We start from the raw sequence: 6,918 nt of genomic DNA on the forward strand, positions 1-6,918 counted from the left end.
TGAGTGGACCAGTAGTCCCCAGACAGCTGATGCTGCTGACTCCTGATGACCTCACCACTGACCAATCAGAAGACTGTCTACCAGCTGACTACGCCCAGCTCCTTGGACATGAAGACTCCCCACTACCCCTGTGGGGGGCACCCAGTTATGAGGGTATTTGTCTGTCGTGGCCCCCTTTGCCTGGCAAAGCAATAAAGTTATTCCTTTCTACTTCGCCCCAAACTCTGTCCCTGTATATTCCTATCTGGCACCAGTGAACAGAGGCCGAATTTCAGCGACAGGGACACTGGAGCAGCTTGGGTCAAAGGGCATTTCATCATCCCACAGTGGTTGGCTGTGCGCGCTGCTCCAGTCTCCTTAATAGCATGTGATGTCACCTGGACAGTTCAGGAGTCTCTGCCTGGGTCTGCTGAACCCGATCTCCGGGTCTGGTCCTGAAAGGTCCTGGTAACCAGAAGCCTCTGGGATTCTCAAATACTTTCAAAGGTCTGTGCTCCATCTCTCACTTTCATCTGAAGTCCCTATAAGACAGTTACTCAAGGGCTCAGCTCCAGGTCACAAGTGCTCTAGAATTCACGTCAACCTTGAAGACTTACGCCTTCACAACTTCTCATCGATTTCTACCTTAGAAATGGAGTTCGTCTTCCGGAGCCCTTCTTGCCCCAAACCTCCCCCCAGGTGCAGTCAGTGCTTTGAGTCCCTGCTCCTCTGGGTCTGCCCTCCTTCCACACCCCCTTCTCCCTCCCAGTCCCTCCCAGAGCCCTGCTGTGTAGGGGAACAGAACACACTTCCGCCAAGTGCCCAGTGCCCTTACCTCCTGTTTTAAAAACTTGTGGAAGGACACAGTCATGGGCGGTAAACTGCCCCTCATGATTCGTCTGGGCATCTCCAACCAAGACGGTGACATGCCTGCTCTCATGGTGGGCAACGTCCCGGCCCTAGATAACAAGCAGCTTTGGGCTTGAGCATATTCTGGAATTTTAAAAATATTGAATAAGGCTGAAGTAGAGCTCCTGATCAATGCTTTTATGAAATATTTGGAGTTTAAAACACAAGTAAATCAGAGTAAACAGCAAACCTGAAATAAAACCCAAAAGATGGCGAAGGTTAACACCAAACAAACATCTCAGGAGCACTGCCAGTCGTGCACGTTTATGTTTAAATGTACACTTTACCTCCTTGATTATGTTTGGACAAATGATTATGTAAGTACAATACATGCGGGAGGCTCCTTCCCTGTGATATTGCATAAGGGGCGCCCCACTCTGTGTAACGGTAATACTGATGAAATACATAATTATTCCAGGGTTCATTACCAAAGAAAAAGTGTTCATTTGTACACTGTCTGGAACAGTTCAAACGAGCCAGTTAACATAAATGTCTTCAATTACAGTAACATAAAGAAAATCCCCGTCACTGTCACTGCCCCGTCCATTGCTTCTGGAGGTTGTATCTGAGCAGTGGTGCTTTTAACCTGTTGGCTTCCAGACTCGGGGGGAAGCAGGAGCATCACTGGAAGGGGAAGAAATGAAAAGGATGTAACCTGACGGAGAAGGGGGCTGCTCCTACTTGAGGAAACATCCTGAACTTTCCTGATTCTACGGTGAAAATAAGATGCTCCCCAAGCAGAGACGTGTGACTTACCTGACAAGGCAAAATCTTAGGTCTTGTTTCTCATGCCGCCAAATGGTTTGAGCCCCTGTCTGGAAGCAAGAAAAGAGAAGCAGCAGTTACACTGAATGATAATAGGTTTTCCATATTTTTTAATTGAAGGAGAGTTAATGTACAATATCGTGTTAGTTTCAGGTGTGCAGTTATATCACATACATATTCTTTTCCAGATTCTTTCCTATTAGGTTATGATAAGATACTAAATGTAGTTTCCTGTGCTGCACCATAGGTCCTGGTTGTTTATTTTATGTGTGGTACTGCATACATCCGTTAATCCCAAACTCCTAATTTATCCCCCACCCCATTTTGAGCCTTGGAATCTCTGAAGATTATTCACTTAAAATTTTCCTTTACTGTAACATGTGTCCTGTGTTTGTGTGTCAGCTGCGATACCCAGACTGGAATGTGGGGAGCATGTGTAAAAGCATATGCTCTGGGAGTTACCTGCTAGGAGCCAGGGGAGTGGGGTCCCTCCCATGAGGCAGAAGACCCCACTGTGACCTTGTCTGGAAGGTGAAAGTTCACCTTCACCTGCCTTCTCCCAGCCAAGTTCTAAAAGGCGCTCTGCTTGCCTCCTGCCTGGTTCCGTGAACACTGGGCAGTGAGAGACCTTTGTCTCCCTGTATTTAATCACAGGGAGACGCAGACCTGAGCAGGAGGCAGAGAGGAGCAGACCTGGCAGATTCCTCTCAATGGACAGCCTGCTGGAGGAGGGAGGGGCGCTGCTTGAGGCTACAGTGAGGAGCATCTGAGCAGCCCCCCAGGACTCCGGTGGAAACGCCGATTCCAGCAAGGTGAATTGTGCACAGAGGACTCTACCCTACAGTACAGTTCTCGTCCTGAGAACCACTTGGCCCTGCATTTTTTCCAGCGTGTTATATTCCTGAAAAGCCCTGCAAGGGGATAATTGCTTCCCGTTGTCTCTAAGCTCACTTTAAGCGTAAACCATTTGCTGAATCTGGGAAACCAGAGAAATACATTGAAATGGGAAGAATGCCGCCAACACAGGTTCCTGAGAGCATGAGAAGGTTCAGAGCTTGATGAGGGCAGCTTCTGTTTGGAGGAAGTGGGTGAGGATCAGCCAGAAGCACATGGACAGGGTTGGGGGTGGGCAGCTGGCCCTTCCACTGTTGAGCAGGAAAGCACTCTGACCTTGCTCGCAGACCACGTCCCTTGTGCTTCATCCTTGCCGCTGAGCTCTGTGGTGAAAGGGTAACACCATCTCCCTCGGAGATGCTCACGTCCAGATCCTCCTGCAAAGATGCTAATTTAATGGAAGAAAGAGACTTTGCAGAGGAGACTCAGGTAAACACCTGGAGATGGGAAATGATTCCAGTTAATTGAGCGGTTTTGGTGTGACCCCCAGGATGCAAAAGATTGGAAGCGGAACACAGCAGAGGGAGAGGGATGCGGCCAGGGCTCAGTGCTTTGCTGCTGGGTTTGGATGCAGGCGTGTAGGCTTCCTGTAGGAGCTGGGAAGGGCGAGAAGACTGCTCTCCTAGATGGAGCCTCTGGAAGGAGCCCAGGCCTGCCGAGCCCTTGACTTTAGCCCTGGACTCCTGACCCCTAGGGTGGTAAGTCACTAAACCCATGTCGTTGGCAGCCACCAGTTTGTGATCCTTTGTCAGGGCAGCCCAAGAAAACTGGTCCCAGAACTGCCTCCCTTCCTCCCGTGTCCACTCAGAATGACTAACAGCCACTCCCCAGGGGAACCCACCACCCACCTCAGCTCAATATCTGCACCTCGGAGTTCTGCTCCATCCACCTCATCATGACCTTGAGCTAACCTTGGCCCTTACATACAAGTGTATTAACTCAGCAGCAAGTGGCATTCACAGGTTGCTACCTGCCCTCTGCTAGATGCTGGCATGAGAAAGTGGACGCTCTTCAGGAAGCTTACAGGTGATGTTCCCAAGACATTTAAAAAATATTTAACTATTCTCCATATTCACTGACACTATCCATTTAACCTTAAATCATTTCAACGTTGGCTTCCCTTGTCTTAGGATCAGTAAAGAGAATAATCACTCAAATGTGTTTTCCTTGGAACCATCAAAGGCACAGCACTCATAGGAATAAAGGGAAGAGACGAATAATGTTTTCAGTCTCCAGAACAGGCTCTGGGATGAGACGGTCTAGTTGCCACTACAGCAAGAGTAGTGGATGGAATCCAGCCTTGGAAGAGCTCACAGCCTGTCACTGACCAAGCCAGGTCTGTGGCCACCTGCCCCCAACAAGAATGTTCCTCACTTCTCCATACTGACTCTATCTCCACGGCCATGTTGGTAAAGACTTGTCACCACGTGCTGTGTCCCACAGAGAAATGGGGAAATTTATCGGTATTCCTACCATTTCTCTTCCCATTGAGTTATGTACCTCATCGGGTTGCTATGGAGATCAAAGGACATATGAGCAATGCCTCTGCAAGAAACAAAGCGCCATTGGTTCCCTTCGAATATTCAGATTGTCTTTTGGCATTCAAAAAATGTTTCCATTAAAAAATAATAGAAAACTCTATGCCTGACAATCTCTTTAGCTGATTAAGCCACTTGGTTAGAACATGCTCTTATTATGTATCTTATACACACTTTTTAAAAAATTTTTATTTTATTTTATTTTTTGTCTTTTTGCCTTTTCTAGGGCTGCTCCTTCGGCATATGGAGTTTCCCAGGCTAGGGGTCTAATTGGAGCTGTAGCCGCCGGCCTACACCACAGCCACAGCAACGCCAGATCCGAGCCGCTTCTGTGACCTACACCACAGCTCACAGCAACGCTGGATCCTTAACCCACTGATCGAGGCCAGAGATCAAACCCACAGCCTCATGGTTCCTAGTCAGATTCGTTAACCACAGAGCCATGACAGGAACTCCACCTTATACACACTTTAGAATAGCTAACTGTAAACCAGCTAATCTGCCTGAAATATTTATTATGTGCCAGCCACTCTGTCTGAAGTTTTGTGTCCATTATTTCATTACATCGTGACAATAAACCCAAGTGATGGTTTGCGTTTGTTTTTAATTTTCCCTATGCTGAAGATAGAGAAGTGAGCTTTAAAGTTCAGAAATTTCCCCAAGCCACACAGATAGTGTTAAAGGTGAGCTTCCAACACACTTAGCTTGAATTTACAGCTCTGAAGCCAAATCATAATAGAGGCTTAGATGTATATGTTTTATCTTCCTGTAAACCACGGAATGTTTAACTGCAGCCTTAATTTCTCTCCCAGAAACGATGTCATATCAATAATTATCATTGGCCCCAAAGGACTTGGTGAGATAGTCTAAGAAACGATGTCATATCAATAACTATCATTGATCCCAAAGGACTTTTGTGAGATAGTCTAAGCAGATAATTTCAGTTAATTGGCCCTGTGCTGAGTCACACTCAAAGCACGTGTTCTACTGTGAAGATAGAAAGTATTTTATCTCAAATGCTAAAATTAACTCTTCTTCCCAGTTGTACATGAAGTTACGACAAGCCAGGATTAGGAGTGCCAGGTTTTTGTTTGCTTTTTTCATGAACTCACCCCCCAGTATACGGAAGTTTCCAGGACAGGGACTGAATCCAAGCTGCAGCTGCGACCTATACTGCAGTTGCGGCAACACCAGATCCTTTAATCCACCCGGCTGGGCCAGGGATTGAACCTGTACCACCTCAGCCTCAGCGAGCTGAGCCACTGCAGTTGGATTCTCAGCCCACTGTCTCACAGTGGGAACTCCTAGGCCAGTCGTATTATGGCAACAGGAAGCCGTGCACTTACAATACTCCTTGAATTCATGGAGGGCAACCAAGACAGTGAAAAGGAAACTGAAGGATCAATCTCCAGTAAAATTAAGAGAGTTTTTAACAAGTGGACCACAAACTATGAGGAAAGAAAGATAAAAAGTAAAACATAGTGAAGGTGAAACAGAGCTGCGTGGACGCTCAGATCAGTGCCGTGGGTTTCCAGCAGGTCCGCCTGGGGGTGGGAAGCGGTACAGCCTGAGTTCCAAGACGAGCAGACCTTTGCTAGAATAACGGCCATGGGCGTGAGGCTGGTGAGGAGCACCTCCTGATCTTTAATGCGGAGACTCAAGAAGAAGTAGACAAATTTAAAAACCACACAGAAATGCTGTGTTTTGAAAGAACAATGGAATGGTGAGACGTGGTGGAAACGAGGTACCCCCACTGTCAACAGTGCTGCCACGATGGTGTGAAGCTGCATTTGGAGAATAGGGCTCTAAGTATTCACACACACACACACACACACACACACACACACACACGCACGTGCGCACATACACACCACACACACACGTGCACATACACACACATCCACAGACAGACACACACACACACACACACACACATACACACAAATCCTGCTGAGGGAGGTGCCTGTTTGCCCAGAGCACACAACTCTGACTCTTCTCTCTTCCATTTACAAAGCTCTTGTCAAAAAAACCCAAAAACAAGTAAAAAATGTTTAGAAATAACTTACTTTGTTCAAAAGTGATTTGAAATATACAAAGGGGTGGTTCCCATTGTGGCTCAGTGGTTAAAGACCTGACGCTCTCTCTGTGAGGATGCAGGTTCAATCCCTGGCCTCACTCAGTGGGTTAAGGATCCAGTGTGGCCACAGCCTCACTGTAGGTCACAGATGTGGCTTGGATCCTGTGTTGCTGTGGCTGTGGCATAGGCCTTCAGTTGCAGCTCTGATTTGCCCCCTAGCCTGGGAACTTCCATATGCCACAGGTGTGGCCCTAAAAAGAAAAAACATATATATATATATGTATTATGTATATGTGTGTGTAAAGGAATATTCTGTGTATGTCTGAAATTGTCTAATAGTCTACAAGAAATGAAGGATTATTGATAAACAAATTGCAAAACAACCAAAGTGCTACCAAAGAGCAGTTGAAAATTTCAACCAAATATGCCGACATGAAAAGGAAGGAAGGGAAGGAGGAAAGAAAGAGAGAGAAAATGAAAGAGAAAAGAAATAATAGCATCCATAAAACAGGATCAGAAAACAGATAAAAGAGTCAAGGATGCTATAGAGATTTAATAAAAAAGATGAAACAAAATCAACACAAGTGAAAGAAAAATTAAAATCCTAGCATCCATTGAGATAAAATTAATTACAATTTAAAGGAGAGTGAAAATCACAAGAAAGCAAGAAACATGGAGGAGAGAGAAAAGCAAACATATGAAATAGAAACGAGCAGTTTAAACAGAACCGTGGAAGTGATGTCAGTGAAAACAGGA

At 46.1% G+C, this 6,918-nt stretch overlaps 1 non-coding gene across 1 annotated transcript; it reads left to right on the forward strand.

The window, feature by feature from the left end:
* Positions 858 to 931, forward strand: MIR9839 (microRNA 9839). Its single transcript, NR_128526.1, has one exon. It is a non-coding gene; the product is annotated as a microRNA 9839 (primary transcript).

Source organism: Sus scrofa, chromosome 4, assembly GCF_000003025.6.
Source record: "Sus scrofa isolate TJ Tabasco breed Duroc chromosome 4, Sscrofa11.1, whole genome shotgun sequence".
NCBI classification, from domain to species: domain Eukaryota; kingdom Metazoa; phylum Chordata; class Mammalia; order Artiodactyla; family Suidae; genus Sus; species Sus scrofa.